The sequence below is a fragment of the Motacilla alba genome, chromosome 1, assembly GCF_015832195.1.
Source record: "Motacilla alba alba isolate MOTALB_02 chromosome 1, Motacilla_alba_V1.0_pri, whole genome shotgun sequence".
Classification (NCBI taxonomy): domain Eukaryota; kingdom Metazoa; phylum Chordata; class Aves; order Passeriformes; family Motacillidae; genus Motacilla; species Motacilla alba.
This window is the reverse complement of record NC_052016.1, coordinates 39,028,256-39,044,179: the sequence shown is the minus strand read 5'-3', so window position 1 is coordinate 39,044,179 and position 15,924 is coordinate 39,028,256. Positions and strand designations below refer to the sequence as shown.

Below are 15,924 nucleotides of genomic sequence, written 5' to 3'. Positions count from 1 at the left end.
GTTGCTCAAAGCCCCATCAAACCTGGCCTTGAACACTGCCGAGGATGGGGCATCCACAGCTTTACTGAGTGACCTGTGCCAGTGCCTCAACAGCCTCACAGGAAAGAATTTCTTCCTACCATCTAATCTAAACCTGCTCTCTCTCAGTTTGAAGCCATTCCCCCTTGTCCCATCTCCCCATGCCCTTGTAAAAAGCCTCAGCTCTCTTGCAGCCCCTTTATGTTCTGGAATGTGCTCTAAGGTCTCCTTGAACCATTCTCTTCTCCAGGCTGAACAATTCCAACTCCCTCAGCCTGTTTTCACAGTGGAGGGGCTCCAGCCCTCTGACTGTCATCATGGCCTCTCCTGGTCTTTCCAACACATCTGTCTTCTGCTGGGGGCTGTGATAAGCTGGGGAAGTCCCTGCATGGTACGGAGAAGGAGCCCTCGCTCACAAATAATTTCAGAGCTTCACATTAAGGTTTCCAGCCTCCCAGCATGGGGCAGACTTAAGGTGGTTGGGATGCTTTATAGTCCCCTCTCCCTTTAACCTTCGTTCCCAATGGATGGAAGTCACAGGACAGGAAGGAACAGAGCTGATGCTCAGATGGATGGTGGAATGACTAAAACTGGTCATTTCTGCACAAGGGCAAACCAAGGGGCGGGGAGAGCTTTTCTCTGCCAGAAGAGTATTTTAAGGCAAGATGCATCAAAGTGTTATTGAACTGGGACACAAAAGCTGCAGGCAGGGGCTTAGGAGCTCCGTCCAGCCCCTCTGAAGGGCTGGACCAGGCCCAGAGGAGCCAGGCTCTGACCTAGATGCTGCAAACCCCGCGGGCTCCCAGCACGGCTTTGCAGGGGTATCATCTGTCACATCTCCAGTCCGGAAAGATCCCCAAAGCATGAGGATCTGCAATATTGGCTGAAAAACCAATGCATCACGCAGAAAAGCAAAAACTGTGAAGTCTCCTTGGCCACAGAGTGGAGCAGAAAGGATTTTTTTTCCCAGAGAAGGGGAAAAACTCAATGGCAACTATTCCTATTTCCCTCCACGACACAAGAAGTCACCCCTATGCTGAAAGGGTGCCTCCTACAGTGCAAGCAAATTTAGTAGGAATAAGCTATGGATGAAAATTCTCCATGGTGTGAAAGGGACAGCTCAGAGCAGGTAAAGGGTTAATGCAGCCAGACAGATGCTCGACTGGTGAAAAACACAGCTTCCATGAAGCCACTGGGTCTGTGTCCATTTTCTGCAGTGCCCAGAGCCTGGCCCTTTCTCCCTGGGTAATCAACTGGAAGCGAGCAGAGTGGAGTAATCGCCACCCCTCATTCCCCACCCGTGACACTGCCCGCGGGGCTGGGAGATGCAGGAGCACCGTCTGGCCCGGAGCAGGTCAGCACAAGCCCACTGCCGAGGCTTTGTGCCCCACAGCCCCTCACAAGAGCAGGGGAAGGTGAAGGCATGAAGATGTAAGTAAGTAAATGGTGCCCAAGTGTGCCCCGCACTACCATGGCACGAGCAGAGGACGACAAACACCTCTGGGTGGGCTGAGGAGGCTTCTCTGTGGAAGGGGTTTCGCCTTTGGACATCTGCAGAGAAAGGACTTGACAACTCTGGAGATTAGCGAGGAGGAAGAGAGAGAGCGCCTGATCCCAGCCTTCAAGGCACAGCTGCATCCTTCTCCTTCTCTCTATATTAACCTGATGCTGCCCTGCTTGTAGAAAGCATTAGGAGAAGAATCTTGGCATCTCTGGACAGCCAAAAATATCCAATAATTAATGCACAAGCATGAGCAGATTTAGAGGATGCACGCGTTCTTCGTATCATCATCATACCCCAGCACGAATACTGTCTGAATTCCTCTTGGGATCAGAGCCAAAGCCTTTTTTAAAGCATGGGTGCTTTGTTATTAATCCGCACGGCAACCAGGAAAGGGAGAGATGGATTCTTTTTTCTGAGGCATAATCAAAGACAAAAAACTATCTCAGCTGGGCATCATCTGCTTCATGGCTGGTCTGGTCCCACATCAGGAAGATGGTGAGATTTGCTTGGCTAACACAGCCCTTCACCAGGACAGGGTGTCTGGACCACAGAGTCCTGGCCTCCTACACTGACAAATGCTAAGACCTCCTTATATCACAGCCAAGCACCTTGCAAGAGAGGTGATGTGCTCTAATTCACACTCTCCTACCCTCCTCTGATGTGACACAGTTGCAGAACATCTAGACAAGGCTCCTAAGCCAAACTGAATGAATTCACACCCCAGCACCAACACTGCCCTCAGTTTAAATCGCTCTTCTGCCTGCCTGCCTGCCTGGAGTTCACCCCTTGGATATATTTGGAGTCAGCAAGCACATCCTCTCTCTGCCTTTGTTTCACTGGGCTTGGCTTTTATAGCCTCGTATAATAGCTCTCCATCCCTCTGAGCAGCTTCAGAGCCCTTTTCCCTGCACCTGCTCCAGGCTGAGTTAATCCCTCTCAAGCACCAGATCGAAGAGCCTGGTCCTTCCACATTAACTCTTCCGTACCCATGTCCCACAAACACCCTTTGCCTGTTTCCCTTTGCTTTTTTGCAATGCTCCCGGGGCCATCCACCACCAAAGCAGCCCTGAGCCCCCAGTCTCAGCCATCTCAATATGATTCAATCTCTAAACATAGCACAAAGTCCTGACACAGCGTGCCCCACTGTTCAGGCTGGTATACAACTTAGGGGACAGCCCCATAGACTGAGGTCAGCTGTTGCCCTTTGGCTGGGCACCTCATCCACCTCTCAGCTTGGTCTCACAGGCGGATCTCAGCATGAAAAATGAGAATGAGCTGAGATCCTCCCTTAAAGGCTTTAAGCAGATTTAAGCTCTGCTGCGTGGGCTTAATCTGTCCAGCAGTGCCCTTTGTCACCTCCCCCAGCCGCCCCCCCCGGCAGAAATCTTCTCCACCGACATACTCCCACATGCACTGTGTAAACTGCCAGCACATCCAGGTGAAGGAGACCTGGAGCATCTCCTTTCCCCAAAAATGAGAGCACAGTTACAGATCAGTCCCCTTCAGTAATAGCTCTGGGTTTCCATCTCCCTCCACCTCAGAGGCTTGAGAATACCCATGGTAGTTGTCCATCACCAGCTGAAAGCTCCCTTGAACAGAAAACGCCACGGTGGACACAGCAGCTGGGCAGGGATTTTCCTGGGCTTGTGGCCATGTCAAAGCCACACCTAAGTCCTTTCATACAGGGACTGGGGTGCTGATGACATGGAGCAGGGTGGACTTGAGTCTGCCACACAAACCCGAGTGCCTTGGTCACGTCACTTTGCCCCTATTTCATGTGTCACTGCTTTGCAGATGGCATTATTCCTTCTGCGTGTCATCATGGTGTCCTTACAACATGACAAAGGGACTTGATTTCTACTGTGAGCAGAGCCTGCTAGAGCAAGCCCTGCTGGCTTCCTCAAAACCTGCTTTTCCTTTTGCTCATGACTTGATCCTTAATTCTGGTGCCAACAAGAAAGTTTTTCCCAACCAGTTCTGGCACATGGCTGCTGGCAAGCACCAGCCACCGAGCGAGCCAGCCCCCACGCATGCAGCAGCACCTGTACACATGCACCCATTGCAGGAGGGGTTCAGACCTCATATCCCACTCCTAAGGATATAAAAACAGTTTCTGAAAGAGCATCTCTCACTCCCTCTTGGGTTTTACAACCCCACTGCCTGGGTCACGAGCTGGAGCTGAGTCCCAGGTGATTCACATGAAAGAATTGCTTAAATAAGCAGGAGGCAGCTGATGTTCCTGGGAAGAGCAGGGGGAAATGGAACTCACAGGACAGATGTGCCTGTAGCAATATGTTGCACTGAGCAGGAGTAAGTGGTGAGCACTCGCATCAGGCTCTGCACCTCCATCCATGCCTGACTCTTCTGCTTTTCCCCTGCCCTAGTCCTTGCTGCCCCAAGGATGCTGCCAACAGGTGACTCCTGCTCTCACCTGTATGCCAAAATTTGTTCCTCCTCAATCCACTGCTACCCTGAGCAGCAGGGCAAGCCAGGATCCCTGCACCTTGGGCTACCCACTCTCCAGGTGCAGAGCAAGGGGTGAGAGATGCAGCTCCAGGGACCCTGTGTTGCCTTCCCTCTGGTGTAACACACTTGGAACCCAGGCTGACCCTGGCAGGTGGATCCCTCGAAGACAAGAGATGGGATGGAGATAAAAGGTGCCCTGGGGAAAGCCTGCAGCATGGTCCTTGCAGGATGCAGAAGACAAGCAGCTGAGGATTTAAGAGCATTCTCCACCACGCACTGAGCTCCCTGCTCTGCTTCCAGCTCCATTTGCTGTGGCTGCACTCCCCACCAAGCTCAGAGCTAACACAGCATCCAGGCAGAAGTGGTAACTGGTGATAAATAACTGGTAATACATCCAAGCATGACACAGGCTGGATTTGCAGAGCCAGGCGTGCAGCCCACGCTCACCTGCAGCTACCAGAGTGGGAGGTGAGGGATAGAAGACCAAAGCCACATCCAGTGGGACACCCTCTGCTAGAAAGCACCAAGCTGGTGTCTCAAGCTCAAAATAACATTTTTCAGGGAAGGGAGGAAAGATTGGGATTTGGGAAATCCAGATTCATAGCTCTGCTTGGAAACCCCAAAAGCCATCAGGCTCCTGCACCCCAGCAGCGCGTTAGCCTTTCTTGAGAGCAGGAGCTCTCTCTCGCCTTAACTTTCCAGAAGACTTTCTAAAAGCCCCTGCGTTTGTCCCAAAAAAATGGAACAAAGAACAATACTGAAACCTCAGGATTTTTTCTCAGTGCAGAAATCCTGCTGCTCTCCAGCCAGCGCCCAGGCCTCAGTGCTTAAAGTTTCTGTCCAGCCTGGCTCCACAAGCTGAACTAGGGGGCAGTTGTGGGGTTTTAACCATCCGAGATGCAACTTTCCTGCATGCACTACCCCGACTTCAGCAACCCCAAACACCAGCGTTCACACCAGCGCTTGTTGAAGGCAAAGGCAGCAGCGTACTCCGCGCAGGGGAGGAGCAGGGTGCCTGCTTCGGGTTTTTTCCCCCAAAAACCCTTTACGCACACACACGCTCACGTACAAACACACGCCTCCCCCTACCCCGGAATGCAGCTGCTACCCGGTTCCCAAAGCCACAGGTGCCCCCGAGCATCCCCCGAGGACGCGGCGGGACCCCCGGGCGGGGCGCGGAGCCGTCCCCCCGCGGAGGGAGCAGCGGCGGGGCTGCAAGGACGAGCCACCCCCTCCCGGGGCCGGGGGTCGCCTTACCTGCCCGGGGCTGGCGCGGGTGCCCGGTGCCGGTGCCGCCGCTCCGGGCGCGCCGCTGCCCGCAGCGCTTCGCCTCCCGCAAGCACCGCCCCGACGGGCGGGCAGGGACCGCGCCTGCGCCCGGCACCGCGCCGGGCTCCGAGCGCGAACGGAACCGGCACCGGCGCCCGGGACACGCCGCGGAACCGGCCGCCGGTACTGCGAATGGCACCCGGAATGGGGACCGGCACCGGGAATGGGAAACGGCACTGAGATCGCGAATGGGAAACCGGGATCGGGAACGGGATCGGGAACTGGACAGCGAACCGGCACCGGGAACTTTCACTGGGAATGGGAACCGGCACCGGAAACCGGCACTCCCCACTGCTGGGAACTGTGGTCACTACTGGGAGTGGGGACTGGCACCACCCGGTAGTGGGAAATGGGAACGGCGCCAGCTGGCGCTGGTCCAGGAGTTGGGGACCAGTCCGGTGAACCGGGATCCAGGTCCAACATAGTCCGGGCACCAGGACCTGGGATCATCCAGGAAATGGGCCCATCATTGGGAACAGGAGCTGGCACCGTTTGGGGCAGGGAATAGGAATGGGGAACTTGGGCTACCCTGACACCAGCAGCACCAGCTGCGAGCTGGAACTGGGACCAGCACCTGCATACCTGGACACTGGCACTAGCCACCGGGACCTTCCAGGCACTGGCACTTGGCCCAGCATTGCCCTGGCACCGGATAGCAGGACAAAGTCCCACTGGCGCTGCCTGGGGCCTTGCCCTGGCACTGGGAACTGGACAAGCTGGAGCACCATGCACCACCACCAGCTGGGCCACCGAGACACCAGGGAGCTGGGAGGCATTGGGACATAACCCATGGATGGTGCAGCAGAGAGTTGCAGGATTTGGGTGCAAAGGGCACATCCCCTGTAAGGAATAGCATGGGACATGGTCACAGAGGTTGAGGAGATGTGTTTTTCAGCCCAAGACCAAAGTTAATCCCCTTTTGTAAGAGGGAAGCTGAGGCACAGGGAGAGGGGGGATCAAAGGCTGGGCATGCACTTGGCCCACCTGCACATCCATGTAGGTCGATGTACAATAGGTATCGTGGGGCTGGTGAGGAGCAAGGTGTCCAGACTGGTGGAAACCTTTCCCAGCTCACAAAAAGACATTCAAGAGGGGAAAACCAAACAAGAGCCACACAAAAGCACATCCCCCTCAGTGGGAAGGAGCCAGTGAGGTTTTACAGACCCTCTGTCAGGGGCAGCTCTGATCTGATGTGCTGGCTTTACACACAAACCTTATTGGTAGTGTTTGTGGATGATCATAATTTAAGCCAAAAATAGATGGCAAGGAAAGAGCAACTAAAGAAAATATTTGGAAGTGACAAGAATAAATTTCTCTCTTTTAAAATCATGGGTGGACAGACTGTTCTAGACAACAAAAAAAAAACCCGAAAAAAAAGGGCTAAAAAACCAGGGTTAGCTGCTGCCTGCCAGTGACAGCGTGAGTGCTTAAGGACATCTGCTTGCCACATTAGCGGTAATGCAGTGAAATTTTGGTGATAAAATTAGAAAGGAGGCCGTGCCCAGAGCAGCATTGGCCAGGCACAGGCTTCTGTTCCCATCGAGGTGTCACCTGCAGCTGTGGTCACCACGAATCACATGAGTGATTCACCTCCTCTAGGACCAGCCATTTCCTCCAGTTTCTCATTACCTGAAACCCTCATGAGCTTTTCATATGAAGGTATTTTCCTGTTAGTTTTGTAATTTCATTACTTATTCAATTCACGCAGTATTTGTGCTACAATTATTTCAATTCATTTATTAGTTAAATGAATAGGGAAGCCAAAACTCTGTAGTTCCACAAAGGCTTTGTTTGGCAGCAAAAGCTGTGTTCTAACATTTTCCTTCTCTCTGCTTGTTTTCGTCTCTCTCCCACAGATCTCAGGGCTGCTCAAAACCAGGTGTTTCATACACCTCTGTTCTGTCCCCTCATTAAAATTATCCAAGAAAATAGCCCTAACCCCTGCTGTATTTAGGTCTCAAGTCAGTCCATGTGCAGTGCTGAACCAACATCCCTCCATGGTGGGAAACTCCAGCAGCAAAAGGCAAAGACCAAAATAAAAGACAAACCCTCAGTCTATGAAGATTTTTAAGAGGGAACATAGGCCCTAAACAGGTCTCCAACCTCAGAATCCCCTTAATAGCCTTAAAACCAGCTGCCAGGCAGACTAGGGCAGGGATGGAAAGTGCTGCTGCTGCCCCCTGGGAGGACAAGGAGAGCATAGAGCCTCTTTTGATTTGTGACATGTTTTAAATGAGAGACACTCCATCCGTGTAAATTAATTAATGTGGTCATCCATCCTTCCTCTCACCAGTACAGGTACCTCTTGCCCAGTTAGCTGCTATGGGCTTGCTTTAATAGAAAGTAATTTCCTATTGAGCTGTTTCACCAATTTGACCCCAAAACTGCTGAAGGGGAGGATCTCACTGCTGGGGACAGGAGGACAGAGGGGCACAGGGTGGAGTTTGTCACCCACAGGGGTGATGAATGGTGCTGTGCAGAGCTAGATGAAAGGATTAAAAGGAGGAAAAATGAAAAGAGAAAAAGGACTCACCCTTGAGACAAATCAACAGCAGGAGCCTAGCTTTTATTTTGTTAGCAGGCTGGAAAGCACTAGAGAAAAGCTGGAAAACATTAGGGAGAAGCTCTTCCACCGCATTTAAGCAGCAAGTGGGTCCCCAGACATTCCTCTTGCCCCACAGGGAAATGGAGCCCCAGCCTGCACTCGTGGCAGGCCCAGATCTTCCTGATTAACTTAGTTGCATTTTCGATTTCAGCCTCAGCAGGGGAAGGAAAATTATGTAAATACGATTTATAACAACACTTCACATGTCCTCAGTGCCATGCAAATGAAGCCACAGTGACAGGGCTGACATGAAGGCTGTGCAGGGGAAAGGCAGAAATAATGATGCTTTAAAACCAGATCCCAAAAATAAGTAGGAATAAGGTAAAAGGCAAAGTGAATGAGGAAGGCTGCAGCCAATAATTCCTCCAACAAATAGAATATCATGATTCACTCTGGGATTTCTAAGCAGATGACTTAGTGAGGTTTTCCTTCCTCCCAGGAATATTTGTTGTTTCTTCTCATTCAGGGGATCCCCAAGGTGAGATTTAATCCTGGGATGGTTCATAAGTGAGTGCCTGCCTGCCCAAAGCAATGGGAGTTGAAGAGCTGCTCAATTCTGCTGCCCCTTCCTCCTACAAGGCCAGCTTTCCCCTCCCGAGGGCACGTTTGGGTGAGAAAAGTGAGCTAATTGTGGGTGGGCGGTGAGTGCATGTATCCTCACTTTTGAGCTATGGAGATACAGGGAGCAACCTCCAACAGCCCCATCCCCAAGGCAGGAGCTGCCTGGGGAGAGTTCTAAGCACTGGTGAGTGATCCCATCAGGTTGCAATCTACTGCTCCTCTTTGCAGACATCAGAAAATGAGCCTCTGGTTGTCTGTCTGAACTTTAAATTAAATCTCATTGTTCTGAATTCTGCAAAGTTTTTCACCCCTGTGTTGCAGCCTCTGAAATACCAGTAATGTATTCTCTCCTTTCCCTCTCCACATGATTGCAGCATAATCTCCTACTCACTTGATTTATTTAAGCAGGCCTTCAGATGCTCCAGTAATGGGAGTCATTTAGGTCCCTCTGCAGATATGTATTTATTTATTGCTGTTCATTTAAACTGCAGAGCCAGTTGGCAAGAGAGATGCAAGACTGGGGTCACAAGGATGTTAAATTATTTGCTGTCAAAAATAGCTGGTTGAGAAAGTTAAATTAAGCAAGGTCACTCAAGGTCATAGTCAATCACCATTGGGAGGAGATGGGCATTAATTAGCTCTTTTATTTATGAGGGTCATCGTGACCAAAGGACCAGGAGTTGTAACAAAAAGGCAAACTGTAGCAACTCCTCATATTTTTGGCAGAAGCAGCTCTTGGATGAGAAGCCAAATTGCTGCCCTTGACCACGTTGGAGAAGTTGAGGCTATTGAAAGGCAGTGTTGTGATGTTCAGCAAGACCCTGTGGAACCCCACAAAGGATGTGTGGGGGACTTTCCCCTTTCAAAGCCTGTCTCAAGGCTGAACTCAGCAATGCTCCTTCCACAAAAAAAACCTTTGCCAGAGGCTGGGGAGGTGCTTAGCAGGGGGGAGGAGGAGGTCTCAGAAGGCACCTGAGATACTTGGGGATATCTTTGGTCACTCACGCAGACAGGCCCTTGCCTGAGATTTTACCACCTCCCTTGGCAGACAGTTCAGAAGCTGAATATTCATTCTACTAATACTTGCATTTCATTTCCCATTTGAACTTCATCAGCATCTTCTTGCTATTATGGGACCTTGTAATACCCTTTTCCTTCTAGTTTAAGACTGCCTAGTGTCAGGCCTCTCCTCCCGTTCCATTCTCCCTACCATGCACTGCCAGGAACGTGACTTAGTGGTGGACTGGCAGTGCTGGGTTAATGGCTGGGCTCAATCACCTTCTAGCACTTGCCCAACTCAAGAAAGTCTCTGACCAGTTTAAGTAGGAAATTCATTTCATAATCTGGGTAGGAATAACCTGGCAGCCAGAAGATCCTCACTTTGTAGCTTGCTGCGTGACCATGCCCAGGCGAGCAACACAAAAACGACAGCCAAGTATCTAATGGCAGCAATGACATCTCTACCCAAAGAGCTGTATTGTAACCGTTCATCATGAAAAGACCCCTTTTTTCCCCAGTTTCTGCAGACAATGCAAGGTGGAAACCATAAGGCCTGATGAAAGCCACCCTCTGCCCCACTGAATTCATCGGCCGCGGTTCAGGGTGCGCATGCGCTGTGATCTGCTCCATGGCTGGCTGGCAAACAGCTCATGCTAATTGAGAACTCTGCTGGGAAATCCATACCATTAATTAATTGTCTTTATCAGCACTCACTTCTGCACAGTCACAAATCAAGCTGCTCTCTGCTGGGCTGTCTGCTAGTAAAGCAGCGTGGAAGGCAAACAGCAAGGAGCTCCTTGATTAGAGGAATGAAATCGTGGCATTGGGGTTTGTAGTGGAGGAGAGGGTTGATGCTGCACCTGAGATCAGGATGGGAGCAGTGGCCCTAAGAGATGCTGAGACTGGCCTTTCTCTGAAAATTTAGTGAGGTAAATCAGCAGAGGAAAGGTAATCTGGGATTGTATCTAAAGAAGGTAACTCAGGTATCACAAACCAAGCTCTAGCAGCACCTGGCTGCTTAAGCATTTAGTCTTCTCCTCTATCCTGAATCCTCCTTGAATTCTTCTTCTTAGAGGTGACACCAGGTGACATAAGCATGGGAAATGGGGCTGAGGTCCCCAGTCTCATGGCCATGTGAACAGCCTTTTGCTCAGCACTGCGTAATGAGAAGAAACCTGGACTTACTCTAACACCTTTCCTACTCTGCATTGCTCTGGCCTCCTACGTGAGTGCTTCACAGAACCACAGATTGGTTTGGGTTGGAAGGGACCTTAAAGATCACGTAATAACCACCCCCCTGCCGTGGACAGGAGCATCTTTTGCTAGACCAGGTTGGTCCAAGCCAAATCCAACCTGCCCTTGAACACAACCAGGGATGGGCAGGACCTCTGTTACAGAGACAGGCTGAGAGGGTTAGTCTCATTCAGGAGAAGAGAAGGCTCCAGGGAGACCTTAGAGCATATTCCAGTGCCTAAAGGGGCTACAAGAGAGCTGCAGAGGGACTTTTAACAAGGGCATGGAGTGGTAGGACAAGGGGGAATGGCTTCAAAGTGACAGGGAAGGTTTAGATTAGGTATTAGCAAGAAATTCATTCATGTGAGGATGTTGAGGCACTGGCACAGGTTGCCCAGAGAAGCTGCGGCTGTTCCATCCCTGGAAGTGTTCAAGGCCAGGCTGGATGAGGGCCTGCAGCAACCTGGTCTAGTGAAAAGTGTTCTGTCCATGGCAGGGGGTTTAGAACTAAATGGCCATTTAGCTCCCTGCCAACACAAACCATTCTACAATTCCTGGCCACAAACCCTCCAGGACTTTGGTTATCATTCAGCCATGACCACCCTCCTGGAGGGGGCCAGGGCTCAGCTGCTTTGGCTGGAGTGCACCTCTGCCTGAGAGCAGACAGTGTTATAGAAGTTCAGTCAATTATCTTGATTTTTACACAGGATTTTCCACAGTGAGAAGCAAGACTGTTTGGAAAATAAGCAGGTTGCCAGCAATCCTACATTCCCTGGAGTGGAGAGGAATGAAACGAGCAAATGGCACCACTGCCCTCTCAACTGCTCTTTGTTTATGATAGGTCAGAAGCCACCCTAACAAATGCTGTCTCCAAACAGTCCTGACAAGCATTTTTCAGGCCATTTGCCTGCTGATCCAAAAAAAAGGGAAGTTTTTTTTCCCTTTCTGCCACCATCTCTGCCTTCACCTCCCAGCAGACAGACATGGAAACTCCTGATTCCAGCAGCTCCTGAGCTGGGCAAGGCAGAGCTGCATATCAAGGCTCTTCCACAAAACTCATCTTGCAGATAAGTAGCTTTCTTTGATATAAGATCAAATAAGATCTTGGATTGACAAGCCTAAATCATCCCTGGGATCACTTGAATTATTTTGGATTTACACTGGTATAACAGAGACCTAGTTTTGCTTGATTAAACTTCCCTCTCCTACCAGACATGCTCTCTGTGCAAAAGCAGTGGCTTGTTCCTGAAGGACTCACAGAAAGGCAGACGTTGCTTTTCCTAAGGAAATTTTGGAAAACCCTGCTGTGTTTTGAATTTCTCCTTGTTTCTCAGCTGCCTAGCAGTATTGCCCATTTATAAGGTGTAGATACATGAAAGCACTGCCTGGTTCCTGTGGCAGAAGACTTTGTCCTTCCAGGCAGGGATCCTCAGATGTTACTTTTGGACTGCTCTCCTTGGCTTTTGGAATGGCCATACCTGGGGAGAAGGAGTAGGCAAATGTTGGACCTCATGGGAACATCTTGACCGAGTCCTTGCTACCACTAATGTAGAGCAAAGCTCCCAGAAGAAGATAAATGTGACACAGATGATTCTCTGCAAGATGAGACAGTAAGATGAGTAGCCAGCAAATCTGAAAGGACAGATTTTCCCAGGAATTTATTAATTTTGTGCAGTATATTTCTTACTGAGCTACCTCCAATGAACTCTAGGACCCATGGTATGGCCACTCACATCCATTGCACTTCAAGGAAATGGATGTTTTGGAGCTGCTGAGAGTACTTTGTCACGGTGGCCACGTGTTCCAACAGTCCCTTTTTTCCCCTGAGCCAGGAACCATGCCCTCCTGTTTTCATCACTGTCATCCCATGGGAACTTGACCCCTGTGAATTTCCCCACCACTTCCAAGGCAGATATTTTCTTTCTACAGCCTTCTCTTCTTCAGCAAGGAACATCTGTAGGACATGTCCTGGAGACTCGTAGGGTACTTCCTTCTACGTATTGTTTATCAGCCTAACCTTGACCTAACATCAGCGCGCAGCCAACTCTAGCACTTGTGCTGACTCCTGCAGTTGGTGAGGAAACCAACTCCAAAATCTGCTCCCAGGTGTCTCTGATTACAGAGCTCAGGGGAAATTGCTTGGGTATTAATTGGAGAGGTCACCTCCACACCTCAGCTTCATCCAGGCTGAGCTTCAAACACAAGGCAAGCATAAAACCATCAGTGCAGTCAAGATTTATTTGCTGCAGTACAGACAGGCTGGAAAGGGAGGCTGTGGGGGAGAAACAATAGTGATGTAATTCTTTGTGAAAACCCCACGAGCAAGGCACTTCTTAACATCCTTGTCTAAGCTCTGAACTGTAACGGAGATGCTGTGCTTGGGAGTTCACAAGAGCCTTGACTTGGGTATTCAACATTTGCTCAGAAATCATCCTCACTTCTTGCAGTGTCTGGTGATTGACTTCTGCCATGTCCTCCCCTCCAAGCTCTCTGTTTTAGGGAAAAAAATACTGTACTGTAGCCAAAAAGACTATGTAGGAGAAGGAGATGTTCCCAAATGTACTTTTTTCAGAGATCTTTGACACCAATAGTCTTTCATTGCTGCCAGTCTGAAAAATTGAACTCAAGCATAATTTTGAAAGCTCCGGATATGCTTTTTCAAAATGCACTGGGGAAAGCAGCAATTATCCAGCACAGCTGATGAGACTGGTGCTTACCAGCAGACAGTCCCCTCACACACCCGTAATCTGGATGATAATTAAACCAATGACATCTTATATATCTCCATTTCCCTCTTTTACAAAGTTTTATAGAATGGGAATGTTTCAGTCTTGAGGAGAATATGGCAATAATATTTGCTCAGAGAAGCTGTGGCTGCCCCATTCCTAGAAGTGTTCAAGGCCATGTTGGATGGAGCTCTGAGAAATCTGCTCTAGTGGGAGGTGTCCCTGCCCATGGCATCAGGGGTGGAACTAGATGATCCTGAAGGTCCCTTACACCCAAACAATTCCACAATTCTAATTTTAGATGCTCTGTATCACCACTGCAGCCTCAGGCATTGCAGACATGGTGACAAGGCCCCCTAAGTTTTCAGAGGGTTCCCAGAAATGCTTCTCCACAACCCCCAAATCTATCATGTGTCCAAGGCCTGCCTAAACTTCAGCAAAGCCTGCTGATTTAGCTATGGGGTTCTTTTTCAAACTTTTTTTACTTGGCCCTCCAAATAGCTTTTTCCCATTTTTTTTTTGCACAACACAACTGCATTAGTCAAGTAAATGAATAACGATACCGTTTCTGAGGAGAGCTGTGGTGCTGCCAAGAAGCGGTTGCCTCATTAAATCTGTGTCATATCTACTTTCACTCACACAAGGAGGTATGTCTTGGCTGCTGGACAGTGGTCAGGAGCTGGGAATTTGGGCTTTTTTTGTGTTTCGGATTCACAGTGGTTTTTTTTTAAGGAGTTGGCGTTGCACAGTCTGTTGGATGCAATGGCAAAGAAATCAGGAACCCTCTGATCCTGCAAAAAAGCAAATATCAGTCCATCTTCTGGAGAAAATTATTTGCAGCTCACAGTTAGCATTTTCCTTGCAATGTGGGAGAAGCAGAGTTACTCCATTTCTCTCTTGACTCTGCAATTGTACGGCTCGTGCTGCAATTACTGATGTCATTAACAAAGCACTGCCAGACCTGGCAGGGATTTGGAGAGGAGATCTAGGGAAATGATAGGTATTGCAAGAAGAGGTAGGGCTGATTCACAGCTTGGCTATCTTCCCTCTGAATCAGCAGGAAAATAATTTATATACAGGTTAGCAATTGGAGACAGCAGACAGCAGTCCAGTCCTCTTTACAATATGAAGTCCTCCTTATTTTTCAGTAACTCAGGTAATTTGACTTACTTTCCAGTTGTGAAAATTAGCAAACAATTGTGTGAATCATTTGGTGAGGAAAAGCAAAGACAAAATTATTAGCTTTACCTTTAATTCTCAGTGGAGCCTCTTGTTTCACCTGGGCAAGTGTTTGCAACCTAAATGCCCAGGACCTGCCACAGTGCTTACAGTGGACCTTAAGTAGTCTGGGCTGTGGAAGGGGATAATTTCTGCTGTGTGGGGCCTGTGGGGAGGATTTGGGATGCCTGACCCGGGTATTGCATCCTTTGAGAGCCCCTGATTTTGTTCAAAGATTTCCCTGGGGGCAGCACTGTCTCACATACTTATCTCTGTATTTTAAAAGGGAAAAAGAGAGAATACAGACCCAGCAGTAGTCATATAGCACAGAGAGACCAATCACCATGTTTGAGGCTGGGAAATCTTACTGCCCAAGGATATAAATCCATCTCAAAGCATCCAGATTACTTCATCTTTGCATATGGTGTTTTAATGGCTGATGATACACACAGCCAGTGGAATGTCTTTTCATTGTTAGATGTCTTTGCCAAAAAGAAGGCATTAAAGCCAAAAGGAGACAGAGGAAAAAGTGTTTCAAAAGTTTCTATTTTAACCTCGAAGACTGGAAAAAAATGCTTAAAAAAACCCAACAAAACAACCAGTTTAATGACATCAATAACTTAGAGAAAAAAGGAAGATGAAATTCCCCTCCATATTCAGCTTCTTACAAGGTAAAAAGCCCAAAGGAGGGACAAGGCTTGTATCTAATTGCTCTGTTGGGGAATACTTTCCAAGTCTAGCTTTGGAGTGGGCAGGCAGGGGAGGCTGTAGTATCCCTGTCACCAGAGGTTTCAAAGAGGCTGAGCTGTGCAGGGCATGGCAGCTGTAGGGATGGAGCATCATGCCAGCCCTCACTGGCTCATTTCGTTCCCTCAGGGGGAAACAGGGTAAGTCCCAGGCACAAACACCCCCGTGCTTTTGGTACAGCTCCCACTGCCACAGCGTAGCTGTGTGCCAGTTTTGATCTGGGGCCAAGTTAACCAGTGAGACACTTCAACCAGGGACACAGGGCTTGTCCCTTCCTCTGGGCACCTTAATTGAAAAGGCATTGCTCCAGTCATACCCACAGATTAATGTTGTCAGCCTGAGGTCTCTGTCAAGAGAGGTCCCATAGCCTCATATCTGGGTGAGTGCAAGTGATTGCAGGAATCACATCAGTCACTTCTCATTAGCCAAACCATGGGAAAAAATCCTTTAATGCAAGAGCAGTAGAGTTTTAGTCTTCATATTGATATGAACCATACCTTCACAGCTCATAGAGATAT

At 49.3% G+C, this 15,924-nt stretch overlaps 1 protein-coding gene across 2 annotated transcripts in view; it reads right to left on the bottom strand.

Annotated features, from left to right (window-relative positions):
- The window catches only part of CAPN5 (calpain 5), a 54,430-nt gene extending 46,459 nt beyond the window's left edge, over window positions 1-7,971 (bottom strand). Inside the window, exon 1 of one of the 2 annotated variants that reach the window (XM_038146640.1) lies at window positions 7,851-7,971. The gene's annotated coding sequence lies outside the window, so the exon portion shown is untranslated. Of the gene's footprint in view, window positions 1-5,245; window positions 6,843-7,850 lie in introns of those variants that run through there. The other variant, XM_038146632.1, reaches the window with a different exon arrangement.
- Between the last annotated feature and the right edge of the window lie 7,953 nt (window positions 7,972-15,924).